At 40.4% G+C, this 16,979-nt stretch overlaps 1 protein-coding gene across 1 annotated transcript in view; it reads left to right on the forward strand.

Moving 5' to 3' along the window:
- Positions 1 to 16,979, forward strand: part of LOC307041940 (phosphatidylcholine-sterol acyltransferase-like) — a 229,100-nt gene that overhangs the window by 71,980 nt on the left and 140,141 nt on the right. The window lies entirely within an intron of this gene.

A 16,979-nucleotide genomic window follows, 5' to 3' on the forward strand; every position in this document is an offset into this window, starting at 1 on the left:
GGACTCCCCCTCTGAGTTAGAAAGGCTACGACCCCGACCCTTCAAGCAGACAAAAGACCTAACCCAAGAGGAGACTCCTCCTTCTCCATCAAACAGACAGAGAACCAGAGCTGAACCGTCTCTACCTGAGGCATCCAGAACCAAACCGCTTGCTGACATACAGAAATACTCTCATCATTCCCTCAGACAGGGCATGAAATTCCAAGCTGAGCCACGAGATTTGGCACAGGAGCAGAGTGGGGGACATGAGAGCAGCATCCGCCCTCCATAAAGCAGCAGAGAGACTGTAAAGGAGGAGATGAAATACAAAACAGTGCAAAGAACAGTGGCATGTTGTGGGCTGCAGATGTGACTGGGCCAAAGGCTGCCTAAAACAGTTACAGCGGATGGATTCAAGAGCTGATTGACTGAAGAGAAGACAGAATCAGAGGAGTTGGCATGGTCGATTTGAAGTGAGAAGGCCGGGGTCACGGCTTGAGAAAACCAGAGGAGGAGAAAAGGAAAACGGGAATGAGTGAGTTTACACATAAACACACTTATAAGACACCACATTTAAAGAACTTGAATTAACTTGATAAATAAGTAAAGACAAAAAGATGTATTAACCATGAATTAATGAATTGGTAAATTCAAAATAGCAGTAAAGAGGAAACTATTAAAGTGAAATGAGAAAATCATCCTAAAAACACGCTGAGGGATAAAGGGGGGGAGACATGATGGAAATATGCACAACACTTTAAGCAGTGGGTGTTATGTATTCTTCCATTTTTCCATCATATTAACAAATTATTCTTCAAGTGATTTTGATTAATGTGTGAATAAAGTAGTGAGCTCATTTGTTACAATATTGATCACCATTAAAAGGATCGCTTTAGGAACCACTCTATAAGAGAAATCTTTATTTGTATGGATAATGTTGAAGGGAAAACTAGTTCTGAAAAATTATAGTATTTCATTTTGAGGTATTGGTTTCACCATTGTAACATATATTACTATACGAGAACTTTTTAGGGGGAAGTAACTGTTGTTTGTAGTCCAGAATGTAGTGTTTACAATTCCTAAAAGTTTAACTACAAACCATTGATGAAATTACTTCTGTTTTTGAATCCTTGATCAAGTAAAGGGTAATTGTTGCGTGTTCGGACACCCAGTGTTCCAAACACTGCTAAAGAGTTTAACATTGTTTTTTAAGTAGACCAGAATTGAAAATAAATTAGTATAATGAGCTATGAAGTGCAGAGCAACACAGATCCGGGTAATGATCTGACTCAAGATAATAGTTATGTACACAAGTTTCTGAAGTAGATCTATTAGACATTGTAATACTAATTAGGTTTAAATGAATTGCAGTAGTAGTAGTACTATAAGGAAGTGAGTTTTGTACCAAGTTTCAGGAAAGATGGGAGGCAGAAGTCCAAATGGAAAGTTAGAACCATCTTGAAAATCATAGTTGAAATCGTGAATGAATAAGGAATGGCGCTCCGCATACGACATATTTTTGTATATAGGGCTTTGCTGAAATACCTCTGAAAAGACTCTGCAGAGCACGACGTGGCCAAAAGACTGAGACCAAATGACCTTTGACCCTGACTGACAGTGTGAGTGTGAATGTATGTCTGCATGTGATCAGTGCAGCTGCATGATTCTAAAACACTGACTAACCAAGCATGTTTTTAGACTAACACATTATTTTGGAGCTCCATGGGAAACACAGGTTTCCTACAATTCCACTCATTTCGAAAAACGCACATGTGACCCGTTTCTAATTCCCACAGGAGTTGGCGGTTGACAGAATGTGAAGCTCAAACTAAAATCTAAAGACTCTGTTTCTTTTAGGACTGAAGGACATGTTGAGAGAAACACTTATTTTCACTGGAGTGTTTACTGTGGAAAATAATGGATGTACTTTTGTGAATGATGTTTGGTATTTTCTTATAACCACTGGTTACCTGAAGGTTTTCTTCCCATACAGGATTTTGTTACACATGTGTACATGTGTAAAAAGGGGGAGTGTGGGATTTTTTCATTTAGGGACTGGAAGAAACCCCGCCCCAACTCAGATGTTCAATCTGACCATTGATTGACAGTTTTAGATTTAACCTGCTCCATATCTGGGGATAAGATACTGTTTGATGAATGTTGACATGTTTCTAATATTGATTAAGTTATAACAGGTAACACAGATGCAGAATCAGTGGCCAAGGGGCTACTGTGAGAGATTTAATTCCAGAATGGGAATACCAGAGAAGTTGACCTGTGATAATGAAACAATTGTGTAATATTTCAACAGGTATTAGAGTAACTGAGGTTTGAAATGTAGAAAGAACATATTACAGTTAAGTTAAAACATAGTAATGTAATGAGATAGACTTTAATTTAGACAACATCTTGTAACTAGCCTGGTAAAGAAGTAAAAGCCATAGACTGTTTAGATCATTATTGGGATGTACATTTAATTTAAATTCATAATAGAAAGACATTTGATGACAGTATGTTGGATTTCTGTATTCATTTTTTCAGCTTGATAATATCTAAGCACTGACAGGTAGAAGCAGTATCACCAGGAAATTATTCACTTTGTCAGTATCATGATTTTAGTTGTTTTTAATCCATAACATTAGTGTGTTTCTTTACCAGAGACATTAGCAGTTAATATTATATTTAGATTTTAAATAGGATCTCAGGGATTTCATTTAAAAATAACACAGATGCTTGTCAGAAATTCAGAGCTATTGAAATATGTTATTTAGTTCACCTGAAGATGTTGGGGTTTATTTTGTTGACACAGGCCAAGTATTAGAATTCTGAAGCTGCCCTGGCAGATAGGAGGTCTGCAACTCATTTAGAAAACCTGTTCACAGACAGCTGTTGTTTTAAGACACCCCACCAACAGGCTCCAAGCGGCCTACCAGTGGTGGGTCAAACACCTGAGGGCCCAGAAGCCCTGAGCGTAGACTGGAGGGGTGGGTATCAGATTTCTCCACACAGGTTCCTGACGCCAAAAGGAGGACCCGAGGAGCAGGAGGCCGACACAGCGGAGTTCGTCTGGCTGAAGGTCGTCAGGCCTACGTGGCTCAACTCCGGCCCCCACTGAGTAACCCAGAGGACATCTCATGCCGTCCGCCTAGAAGGAAAGGGGGACATCTGGTACTACTGGAGCCAGTGTGCGGCGGGGAAACCTTCGGCTAGGACCTTGGAAGACATCAGGACGGATCTGGCTCTCGTCTAGGACTCGACTAGGAAGCGGCCATCAGTGGACTGGAGGAGCAGGATCCTGAGGACATACATCCAGCAGACGGCCCAGAAGTCGCCGTCAGCAGTCTGGGGGACATCACGAGAAAGCAGAGGAGTCTACTTCTCTCTGATCAGATTAATCAGTTCCACCTTTGAAGGAAAGGCCGCATCTCCCCCTCCCTATCAGCTGCCCTTGTTGGCGTATTCCTTTGAGGGGGAGGGGGGCCCTGAGGATTGAACAACACGCAAGGATGCTGCTTTCTGGCACTCAGGCTACCACTCTGATAGTTCCTTCACTGCCATGAAAAGATGGGCTATTCCCAAATGTTTAAAGTGCTCTGAATCCCAGCTGCGGAGGGATTTGTATAATGTTGGGGGGCAGACACAGTGGCCAGGAATGACAGTGGTTATTGTTTCAAATGTTTTATGTAAGTTGATCTTTGATTTAAGATCAAAAGGGGGAATTGAGGCTTTATTTGAAGTATTAAAGTAAAGTATTATGGCAAAAAGTTTGATACAATGTATTTCTGGTATATTCATTTTAATAATGTCCCATTTTTAGCATAAGCTGTGACTTCTGGTTTGAGTGGGGTGATTACCCGTGTTGAAGTATTATTCAGAAAGTCTTGTTTTATTTGATTTCTCTCTATTTTATTCTTTCATGTTGTGAGTACTGATTTGCTAGAACATTTGTGCAGTGGTTAGCTTAAACATGTTTAATTACTCTATATGAAATGGAAGCAGCTTTTATGACAGGGACGAGAGAGCTGGTGGAGGGGACATTCTTCTTAAAATATCTCCAGCCTGTCAAATATTAGGGAAGTCTACATGATAAATATATGTGTGTGTTTAATTACTTTGTATCAAGAATAGCAGTAATGTTTTCCTCGGTATTGTGGATATTAAGGTAACTCACATGTGTTATTTGTATAATCCAACTATATCTTAAAAGATGCCAAGAGTAGGTGAAACGAAAGGTGTTTTAACAACTGAGGGGGGGGGGGAGGATAGGATAGAAACTCTATGCAAGAATGCGGAACAATAAAAACCAGATGGGGCTGTTTTGCTTCAAACTTAAGGGTCGCCTCTGGCTCGCGCTGATTGGGTACGACAGGCCATGTGTTGGTCTCTCCCAATGAGATGACCTCTGGGGGAAGCATTCACACACCTCCTCCTGTGTTTTTAGGATGAAAGCCTGTGTTTTCCTTTGGTTCGCTCTCTTTTCTTCATGCTGGCCAAGGGGAAAGACCTCTCCCGCGGGAGGACCAGAGCAGGGGCACCCGAAGGGGGGCCCCTGCTCTGGTCACTTTTGTTGGTGACTGAGTTCACCGGTGAGTGTTCTGTTTGTCCGAGTTTGTTTCTTATCCTTGAAATAAAGGCATTATCAGTATTATCTGCATTTGGGTCCTGCTTGCTTCACTCTACCGTAACAAAGACATCTTATGGGAACATTGCTTCTTTTGAATATGTGGCCTGTTGTGGCGATCCAGCATAACACAACAGGAAAGAATGAAACAGAGAGGAATCAATAAAACACAGAAATAGTTGAGATTAATCATTATTATTTAGTTGCGCACCACCAAACAACAATGGGGAAACATTACCTGCTCTCAAGCACTCATACAGCAATGCTCCCACGAATACAATAAACACAGGGGCAGATATACGTTTCTAAATTACACACAAACATGTTCCCTAAACATGTTTAACGCACACACATTGTCAGGTCTCCTAAACTTGGACATGTTCCCCGATGTCGAAAGGTCATCATCTCATGACTTCTTTAGGAGTCTTGCAGGATATGAATTATCCAATTAACAAACTATATATACGTCTGCACATGAACGCACATACATTTCTTTCATTAACTAACACTTAACTGTATTATATCTAAATGTAGCCCCTTAGCATTTCCTCTGAGCTTGGCGTCAGCTCACTTAACGTAATAATTAGCAAAGAGACGATTCTCTGGAAACTGTAACTTAATAACATATCTAGTTACTATGACTAGGTCCAAGATGGATATAACATTCCCTCCTTTTATTAATTTAAGTTTCCAGATCATCGATGTTGCACGGAATGCATGGAGGCGAGTAGACGTGTGTCCTGACAGCTCCGAAATTAGTGACTTCAAAATACTTTCCCATTGGCTCACTAATAGTATGCAACAACTCATAAGGTACTTATAAATTACTCTAGCGAACTCTAGCTCAATTATTTTGATTTGTAACCGGCCAAAATGACTACTACTCGATCTAAACAAGACCTCGCAAAAGGAGGCCTCAAACCCTCACTCCTTCCTGACTCGGCTAGCGCTGCTACTGCTGACGCTGCTGGGGACACCCTAGATGCCTCGCTGCTACAGTCGATGATGGAGTCTCTCAAGAATGACATATTCAAGAAAATTGATGAATCGGCCGCGAGTCTGCACTCTGAAATATTGTCTGTGAGACAAGAACTGAAGAGCTCAGTTGAACCCCTTCAGCGCGCAGTAGAGGCACACGAAGCCACGATCCGAGATCTGGAGCAAGCTGCCACTGAACACAACACTCGGATAGACAAGCTGGAAGCTACAGCTGACATGCGAACTTCACAAGTGAAACGCTTGGATGAAAAATGTGAGGATCTTGAGGGCAGGTCGCGGAGGAATAATTTGTGTGTGATGGGTATTCCGAAGGGACTGGAGGGAGCCCGTGCCACTGATTTTGTTGCGCAGTTGCTCCGGGACTTGCTCAAGCTGGACGAGAAGCCTCTACTTGACCGTGCCCATCGGACCCTGCGAGAGAGACCCAAGGAGGGGACCTTACCTCGGCTCTTTGTTGTAAGGGTACACTTCTTTCATATCCGGAGCCAGATCCTGCAGCGGGCTGGTGAATCCTCTCCTCTTCTCTACAACGGCAAGAGGATCTCCATTTTCCCGGACTATACGTCCCCCGTTGCCAAGAAGTGAGCTGCCTTTGTCCCAGTGAAGCGTACTCTACATTCCTACCCAAATGTGAAGTTTGTTCTCCTCTTCCCGGCAACTCTCAAAATTACCATGCCGAATGGAACGTCACACAGGTTTGAGGATCCTACGGTGGCCACTGACTTTGTTAATAAGAACTGTAAATAGACTGCCTATCCTAGAGTGGGTCTGTTTAAAAAAAGTTATGATGGTCGTTCATTGTACAGCTGGAGATCGCTAGATTTTGTTGACAATATGGTGGACTACATTTCCCAAGTGCCTTGCCCGGTCCACGTGACCGAGCTCTGATAAATAATAAAAATACAATTAAGAGAATATATATATATACTAGCATTAGTGTTTATTTTTGTACTACATATTGGGCCATTACGGATACCTCTTTACTCTGGTAGTTAGTTAAATTATGGATAACTTATACACAGTGGTTTGTACAATGTACATTTAATAATTCTTAATTTGTCACTTTATCTCAGGTAGCGCAATTGTGGCTACCTTGGAGCGTTAAGGTTTAGGCCTAGTTATTAGTTTGGGTTTTGCACGTGGCATCTCGTTTGGGGAGATTGCTGTGCTGGGGTGGGTTGGGGAGCTGGGTTCTGTATGTTTCATGTTCTTGTCTTGTATGTTTTTTTAATTTTTTTAATTGTATTCATTATTGCACTCTGTTTTGTTGGTTGTGCTGCCGGTCCTTCATATTTCCGTTTTATCTTTAAATAGTCCAGCCCAGGTTAATTCAACGCCATGATGGGAGCGCCCTTAAGTTTACTAGTTGGAATTGCAGGGGTCTGAACTCCCCAGTTAAGCGCACCAGGGTCATGCGCCATCTTCAATATTTGGGTGCTCAATGGATTCATCTTCAAGAAACACACTTCAAACCATCAGTTTTTTCTAGACTTAGGAATGGATGGATTGGACATGCTTACTATTCATCATTTAACAGCAAGTCTAGAGGAGTTGCTATCTTGATACACAAATCGGTTCCCTTTGTTTTTACTCGGATGGTTTCTGATCCGAATGGCAGATACCTGATTGTTATTGGCATGATATATGACACCCCTGTTCTACTTGTGAATGTGTACGCCCCGAACTGGGATGATATGAATTTTTTTCGGCAGCTCTTTTCTAACCTTCCTGACATGTCCTCACACTTCCTTATCTTAGGTGGTGACTTTAATTGTTGGCTTATCCCACAGCTGGACCGCTCCTCCAAGAAGACTGTTACGCCTTCGGGGTCTGCTAAGACGATTAGAGACTTCATGAGTGAGTTTGCAATAACGGATCCCTGGCGCTTCTTTAACCCCACCGGTAAAGCATACTCCTTTTTTTTCCCATGTTCACCATACATTTACTCGGATAGACTACTTTATGGTAGATGACAGACTTCTCCCTTCCGTGAGCTCCTGTTCATATGAAACTACAGTTATTTCGGATCATGCCCCTGTTGTAATGAGTATCAAATTTAAGGGTTCTGTACGCACGCAAACCCCATGGCGTTTAAACACGCACTTGCTTTCGGATGAACATTTTACAGAGCTGATTTCCGGACGGTTATCCACTGGAGTTTTACAAGAAGTTTCAAAAGAAATTAGCCCCTGTTTTGATAGATATGTTTAGTGAATCGTTTAAAAAAAAAAAACTAGTTTACCCCCAACGCTTAATCAGGCCTCTATCTCCCTCATTTTAAAAAGGAATAAGGATCCCCTTGCATGCTCCTCCTACCGACCAATCAGCTTGTTAAATGTGGATTTTAAATTACTGTCTAAAATGTTCGCTTTACGTAAACCGTGTTACCATCCATTATCTCTCCCGATCAAACCGGCTTCATCAAAAATAGGCACTCATTTTTTAACTGAAGACGACTTTTTAACACAATCTACCAGCCTTCTGCAAATTCTTTACCTGAAGCTGTGATATCTTTAGATGCAGAAAAGGCATTTGATCGTGTGGAGTGGAGGTATCTTTTTCACACCTTGGAGAAATTTGGCTTTGGAAAGAACTTTACCTCATGGGTGAAGCTATTGTATTCCTCTCCCCTAGCTTCAGTGAGAACGAATAATACGCACTCTGAATATTTCCCTCTCCACCGCTCCACCAGGCAGGGTTGTCCCTTGAGCCCTCTCTTATTTGCCTTAGCTATTGAGCTCCTCTCCATCGCTCTTCGTTGTGACCCCCGCATTAGAGGTATATTCAGAAATGGGATAGAACAGAAAGCTTCTCTTTACGCGGATGACCTTCTTCTTTACGTCTCTAATTTATCTGTGTCTGTCCCTGCAGCTCTCTCTATCCTTAGCTCATTTGGTGCTGTATCCGGTTATAAACTCAATTTAAATAAAAGCTAATTGTTCACTTTAAATAGAGCGGCGCGTGAGTTCCCTCTACATAGTCTACCATTTAAAATTGCACTACACAGCTTCACTTACCTCGGGATCCAGGTGACCGATACATTTAAAGATCTTTATAAAGCTAATTTTGCCCCCCTTTTGTCCCGCGTACAGGAAGATTTCGACCGCTGGTCAGTGTTAAATCTGTCTCTGGTTGCCCGAATTAACTCTATAAAGATGAATATACTCCCCAAATTTCTATATTTATTTCAATGTGTGCCCATTTTCCTCACTCAAACTTTTTTTCGTAAAACTGACACTATTATTTCTAACTTTATTTGGAACAAGGAAACCCCAAAGATACGCAAGCAATTTTTACAGAGACCAAAGGCGCGGGGTGGACTTGCTCTGCCGAATTTGAGGTTCTATTATTGGGCTACAAATCTGAGAATAATACAGTCCTGGCTGCAGTCTGACTCACAGCACTCTCCGCCTGTTTGGCTTGAAATGGAGGCTGCTTCCTGTAGTCCAGTATCTCTTTCAGCATTGGCTCACTCTCTCATTAAGACCCCCTCCTCTGCTTACACTAATAATGTAATTGTCAAAGCAACCTTGAAAATTTGGAATCAGTTCAGACGTTTCTTTGATCTCCAAACATACTCTACACTAGCCCCTTTAACTGCAAACCATGTTTTTCCTCCATCCTTAGTAGATGTCGCATTTACTATTTGATTTAACCAAGGCGTTAAAACATTCAAAGACCTTTATATTCACAACACATTTGCCTCTTTCCAATAGCTATCTGATACATTTGCACTACCTGTCCAGTAAAACAGTTCTTCAGGGTGTACACATTCCGATCTCCATGTGGAGCCTTTAGATGGAGTTGTTATCTTAACCTTCATACTGCAATGTCCCATCTCATAGCAAAATCCCTTGATGACATCTGAAGCAACATCATTACCATTTGAATTGGACGGAACTGAGACTTCTGTAAAAGAATAGTTTACGGTAGATCTTCTTCTCTGGAGTTTGAGATCTTACCTGGCTGAATTTTGAATTTCCTCTCCGTGTGTGATTCCCGGCCTGCTAGAAGTGCCAACAAAAATTGGCTTTAAATCATCTCAGACATCTTGGGTTTTGTTCTTCGTGTTGACCCAAACCCATAAGACAATAGCAATGGAAGGATAGCTGGATCTGAAGGGAGTCCTCCAGCTGCCTTCATTGACACTCCAGTCTGCCTCCAGACGCAGCTCCTTAAACCCATCTCTGCCTCAGAATGATCCATCTTCCCTCCTCAAGATTGCAAGGGAAAGTCAGCTTTGACCTGGGTAGAAAATATCACTTGCATTCTGGGTTAACAGCCTACAGTCGACCACTAGGTCTTAGTCTTATCTATAATTTTAAATTTCTTGAAACCATGAAATGTTGTTTGTGTTGTGTTTTTACTTACCCACAATTTCCAAAGCACACAACAAACATCTCCTGCAACATTGTTCAGCCATGGTGCGGAAACCAATCAGATCCCAACTTCGAGCAATACATTTAATCATACCTATCTTAGCAGAACACAATCGAAGCTTGACCATGTAGGAAAAAAGTTGTTTAGGCAAAAGGTTTTGCCGTCTGGATCATGTGAGGGTTAAAAGATTCATGTGACAAGAATTAAAAGACACCTAAAACCAACAGGGACGTGCACACATAGACTCTAGGTAGTGCTTGAGCACCTGCCCGTTTTTCCCTCTGGACAGCAATGTGCCCTTTTGAAAGTTCGTTTTTTACAGTTTAAAAAAAAAAAGTTTTACAGTGTACTGTATGTGGCTCATGGTAACATCGATCAATTCTGGATTAAAAGCTTCTAATATATACAACAATGCCCCAAATTCATATTCATGAATTTAATGACCCAGCCGACTCTCGTTCTGACTGCGTATGGGCCTTCATCTTGGCTGTTGATCAGCTCCCATGGTTCCATCACTTTTGCTGCATCAGTTCCGATGAGCAAATCCACATCTGCATTCAAGTCGCGCAGCTTTATGTTACTCAAGTAAGGCCATTTTTCCACATCATCCTGTCGTGGAATGTTCACACGTGACAGTGGCATAACTCTTTGGGTTAAGACATTGGGCAATTCAATAAAATCATCCGTATCCATGCCAGACACTTCCAAGTGAGACAATACATTGGTACTCACAATTTTCTTTTGCCCCATTGTTTGCAATATAATACTGGCTGGCTTGCCACTTAGCCCCAATCTCTTTGCAAGGCTATAAGTGCAAAAGGTACCGGAACTCCCCGGATCCAAAAATGCATAGGTCTGTACAACTCTGTCACTCATTTGGCTTTTCACTTGAACTGCAACAATCGAAAACACAGCATTGCACTCATCTCCGGCCCCTATATGGCCACATGTTTGAGACTGACCAGATGTTACACTCAGAGGGCTCAAAGGTTCTTGTGCTTCATTAAAAGTTGTACTTATGCCCTTCTGCTCAATGTGAAGGACTGAAGGATGCTTTTGCTGACACACACTGCAATAAACCAATGTGTCACAGTAGAAATAATGAAAGATTTCACCTGGGATGGAAACAAAATATTATCAAATATATCTTAAAATTAAATTACTAAATTGAACCATAAACCCATTATACCCCTCCTGGAAACATTGTTCATAAAACCATAGAGACCATGTTTCCCCAAGTAAGATACTTCAGAGTACCCATCTTCACATACATTGTTATTTCAAAGTCCTATGACTCATCATCAGGAAAACTTTCTCCTGTCAAAAAGAATCAACAATGTTAAATATCAAGTTACATAGTCATCAAGTCATGCAGGGATCATGCATAGTCAGACAAAGTTCATGCGTCATGTCTCACTAAACTCAACTCAACTAATATGTCATAGTCAGAAAACCATGCTTCCATAAGCATTGCGTGAATCCCAAAATAAAATCACTTTGTCGGTGCGTCAGTGTTACTGTAACTGTCAGGAATTGACAAATCAATTCACATTCATTCAGTCTTTGCAAAGTCTAAGTCAGTCTCGAGATCTCATGTCCTATAGTAGAGCACTTTGATATTCTACCAGCTGGAGTTTTTACTAGTGACATCATTGTGTTGATGTCAAACAATGTAACAAAGTTTGTCCCGTGTTCGCAGCACAATGTTCTTCAGATGTTTAAACAAACAAATTATCAATACACTTCATTAAAATACTGCCCCTAGGAAACATAAAGCATAAAGGCCCAGATACACCGGCCAGTCACCTGAGAAGTCGCCGACGCCGACACCGACTGTTGCGTCGACGGACTCTCCTGCGTATTTGCCGACTTCGCGCACTGGAACACACCGCAAATCCGAGCCGAGCACGTATGAACTGCGCATGCGTGAGTGGCAATAACTCTCCTTACCAGCAGGCGGCGGTAGTGTGTATTCATCATTCAAAAGAGGCAACAACCGGAACAACCGGAAGACAGAGAAGAAGAACAGACTGTGATATAAACAAACAACAAATAGCGTTTTTCTTTCCATTTTCACTCTCGTCCATTGAAAACATGAACGAACAGGAGCTCTATAAACCGATGAGGTGAAATAGCCGTCCGTGTGTGTTCCATCTTCCATTTTAAATCATTTGTTTACCTCCCTCACTTCCGTTAACGCTTCTCATGCACTGATTCGCTAGCTGAACAGCCAATCAGTGTTATCCCTATGTCCGACTTCCGGTGGTGTTCGGCAAGAAAAGGCGTCAGGTCGGCAGAAAAGACCCGACGGTGCGGCGCACACCACTCCGAATAGGGCGTGCCCACGCTCATGTTCGGCCCGACTCCCATTTACTACCGATTTCGGGCCGGTGTATCTGGGCCTTTACAAATGATCTTGCAAGGCATTCCTAAGTGAACCTGCAGACATCGGCCTTTTTAATTAATTATTTCAAATTAATTAATAATAGTCCTTTTCATTAATTTGTTTACCCTTAGAAGTGAACATATCTCATAATGTTACATCAGGATGTTAAACTAAGCTTTAGCCTAATCAACCAATAATACCATTTTACAGTACCAGGTACTGAAGTAGATCAGTATTACTGTATCAGATTTAACTGGTGATTGAACAAACAAAGCCTTTTTGTTTACATCATGCAGACCACTAACACATTTTTCCAAGTTCAGCATCAGCCTTCGTTACTCTAAAATTACATTTTAAATAGGAATATTAGAAATGGAACAAATATTCAATCTTCAGAAATGTTCTCAATAAATCTCTATCTAGTCTAGTGAATAGCCAACTTATTTAAAAAATGTCAGATATATGAAATTAGCCTAAATACTCCTTTACTATCAAAGTCTAAAGCTAGACCTAAGGTGAACAGTTTTTGTAATAGACAATTTAATTAAAAAAAAAAACTGGACTCTTGTTCTTGTTATTCAAAATACATTAGTAAATACTTTGTGAAGTATTCACAATATAACTAACCCTCTCTAGGATATCAAATCCGTTCATCTTTTAAACAAATACTATTTTACTATTTATTTTTAGTTCATAATAATAATAATAATAATAATAATGGTATAACGACCACACGTTTTACCCATAGCTAGTTTATATGTCAAGATTATCCTGTGTGAAATAATAATCAGAGGTCTTGTATGCTAAAGAAGGATACTAATAGTATTAATCTTTTCAGTATTCCAGACCATCGTTAAACAAGCAGCTTCTTTTCTTAAACACTAAGCATAATGTTCTACACCACCCTCTGGAAAACTCTTGCACAGTTATGCTGTAAAATCATTGCATAATTTCTTCAGGGCCTGAACAGTCTGAGACAAACCTCTCTCAAGATCTTGTCATAATGAGAACAGTCAGTGATTTGTTGTCCTCTTCAGCTGTAGTGAGTGGCAGGCTCCCCAAAAAGCTAGAAACGGCCCTGGGGCCTCATTTATAAAGGGATATACGCTCAAAAAATGGCGTACGGGAGTTTCTACGCCTTGTTTGCGATTTATAAAATACTAACTTGACGGGAAAACGTGCGGTCCTCCACGTAAACTCTAACCCATGCGTACGCACTAACCACAAAAACGGGAGAGACGAGAAACTGCGACACCGTTGGCAGAAGGAAGAATGGAGAGAAATATGTGGAAATAATACCATAAATAAAATGTTACCTCTCATTTATCATATATGAAGAATTCATTTTCACAAAGTGATTAAAGCCAATCTTAAAATTATTTAACAAACGCCTGTTTACGACTCCTCAGTGCACACAAAAACATAACTGCGAGAAATAAATAAATACGGATATGTTATTTAAAACCACCTCGAATATGTTGTGTTAATGTTATGAAATGTTCTCATAAATGATGCGGTAAGCAGGAGGACAGAATTACGTCTAAACTGACGCCGTTTTGCATTTCTATAGGTTGTAGATACGAGCATGGTTTTATATATGTTTAATACATGTTTAATCGTGTTTTATGCCGTTTGCCAAGACTTGATAAGTCGCTCGTAAAACACAGGAGGTATGGAAACTAACAGCACCATATGTGGTAAACTGTACAGCTAATAATATAACACAACACATTAGTTGTATTTCCTTTAACTGGTGGATAGAGTTGCTGCACTCTCAGAAAAAGACCTTAAAAAGGTACAAACGCTTGTCACTGGGGTGGTACCCTAAAGGTACAAAAACTATGGGTACAAAGTTGTAACCTTGCACATTGTACCTTTGTATGTAGCCTACCTCAAGGATCAAATATGTACCTTTTACATAGGTACATATAAATGTACCTTCTGAAATTGTACAAATTTGTCTCTTTAGGGTACCACCCCAGTGACAAGGCTATTTGTACCTTTCAGGTACACATTTGTCACTTTATTGTACTATATTGTACCTTTTAAAAGTGAGCATATAGTTTTTGTCAGACAAAACAGGCAAAAAACCAAATATTTTAGTTTAATCTCATTTAATCAATATCAAAACACGTTATCCCTCACATCACTCCCATCAGAAAGTCAGCACATAATATAAATGGCAACTTGCATGCTACAACAATAATCAATAAAAGCATCAATTCATTTCCTACAAACACTGAAAAATGAAAATAAATGTTCAAATATTCATCCATTAATATAGAAAAGCTTCACAATACTTTTGATATACTGATGACCAACAACCCGTCATCCACAGTATATATCAATGGGTGAAAATACAATGAAACACATTTTCATAAATACAGCAATCTATCAAAGCTTCTCAATTCTCATTAGTTTGAAATATTCACCAACAATTTGTAATCCACTGCATAGCTATATAAAGATGTGAAAATATGACCAATCAGTTATGTTAAAATTAGACTCATGAGCATGTGTAAATTCAACATGCTGTACTAATTTCATTAGTGTGAATGTTCTTCGAGAGCACTTGGGACATTGATGTAGGCGAGGCATTAGTATAACTGGTTAAGAATTCTGATAACAGTGGTCGAGAGCGGCTTATCCCCCTCCTCAGATATTTTCAGGATGCAGCGCTGTACGAAGGTCAAGGTGTTCTTACGGTTTGGTGGGTAGGCCATGTTGAAAACGAAATATGCGCAAAAGGCTGTGATGACTCCCTCCTCCAAATCACTGGCCCTGCACAACTCAAACCCATCCGTTTTGACCACACTGGGCCCTCTTCTTGTGAAGGCTGACTTCCAGTCGGTGTGCGTCAGTTGGGTGGTCGGGTAAGGTGTGCCAGGCTAAACACAAAATGGAAAGTAAATTAGTATAACCCAAGTATGTACAGTGGTGCTTGAAAGAGACACGGAAAATCATGTGTCAAGTTCAAATGGAACTCAACATGACATGAACATTTGCAAACAAATGCACATTGGTTGCTCCTTCATTTATAAGAATGAGGCACATTTCCCCCCTCTGGTGTGACAGTGGCTTACCTCTTCCAAAGTAACATGATGCTCCACCTTTTCCTTGAAAATAATTGGCAGGAGGACAAGCCCGGCTTTGAAGTCCATGGCTAGAAGAGAGGAAGACACAGATCAACACAGATGTCTAAAATTGTATTGGTGTCTGATTCTCTGTCTATTGTGGCACTGTGGTGAGAAGGTGGATCGGACCTATACAATTGTGAAAATGAACTAAATGGAGCAGGGAAATAAAATAAAAGTAAAGATACAATGTGTGCAGATGTAAGTGAGTTGAATTGATTAAACTCACTCCTCAGTATAAACCGCCCACCCGCACCATCGAATACTGGCATTTCAGTGGCGTAGTTGGTAGTGTTTGAGGTGGTGACAAGAGTTTGTAAGTCAGAGGATGAGATCGTACCCCGCGTGGGCAAGTGAGGGTGGAAGCTAGGACGCAGTAGGGCTGTGCAATTAATCGTATTTTATTCTCGATTAAAACGATTATTTTGCTGCATTCCCTTTCGCAATGATGTTCTCAATGTGTCTTGCGTTACACATCCTGCCCCCCCCCCCCCCCCCCCCTCCCTAAAAGGCCTCTCGGCCAGGTTGTGTTGTGACTTGCAGTCTGTTAATAATATATAATAATAATAAATAATATGTTTATATGGATAAATAAATCCATATAAACACATTACAAGGGAAGCTTTAGTTGCTGTGTCTTTATTCTCCGATCTCTAGCGTACAGTCAACTTTTACTAACCTCGTCAAGCCGTAGCAGTATAATTAAACATTACAGGTTGTGAGTGACGAAGGTACGTTTTAACCATTTGTTATTTTGTTCTAATTGAAAAAAAAAAAGAAGCAGAAACGGGTCGTTTTTTTTGTTTTTCAATTTTGCCCCAAAACGAAAAAACGGAAATTCAGCTCGTTTTTTCGTTTTTCTGTTCTTACTGTTAAAACAAGTATACCACTCAATGTTTCGTTTCCATAAGTGGGTGTGTCTCCAGCGCCTCCTTGCTTCTGATTGGCTAGTGTGCCCTATGCTTGCGCTGTACTCTTCAAAAATAAAGGTTCTACGTCTTTGCCTTTAGACTGCGTTACAAATATACGCATATTATTATATTCATACATACAAGTACAAGTCTGTCCGTATGTCTGTCTTTCTATGTATATGTCTGTCTCGATGTCTTTCTATCTCGATGTCTGTCTGTCTGTCTTTCTGTAACTATATTTTTGAGTTTAAAGCGTAGCCACTTTTACTCCACTACATGTATTTAAAACCTTTAGTAACTTTACAGATTTGGATTAATTATGTGAAATGTAATCAACACTTAAATCAGACTTTAGTTCCACCTGGAGTAAATTCACAAGCTACCCTGCAGTATACAAAGTCATTCAAACTAGCTGCACCTTTACCAGCTTTGAGAACACTTTCATGATCAATCATTATAAAACATATCATATCTATTATTCTGAAATGGACCAATCTGCACAATGACTACTTTTACTGTCGCTACTTTCACTATATTTTGATGATAATACTTTTCTACTTTCACTTGAG

This window comes from Notothenia rossii (genome assembly GCF_949606895.1).
Source record: "Notothenia rossii genome assembly, chromosome: 5".
Classification (NCBI taxonomy): Eukaryota; Metazoa; Chordata; class Actinopteri; order Perciformes; family Nototheniidae; genus Notothenia; species Notothenia rossii.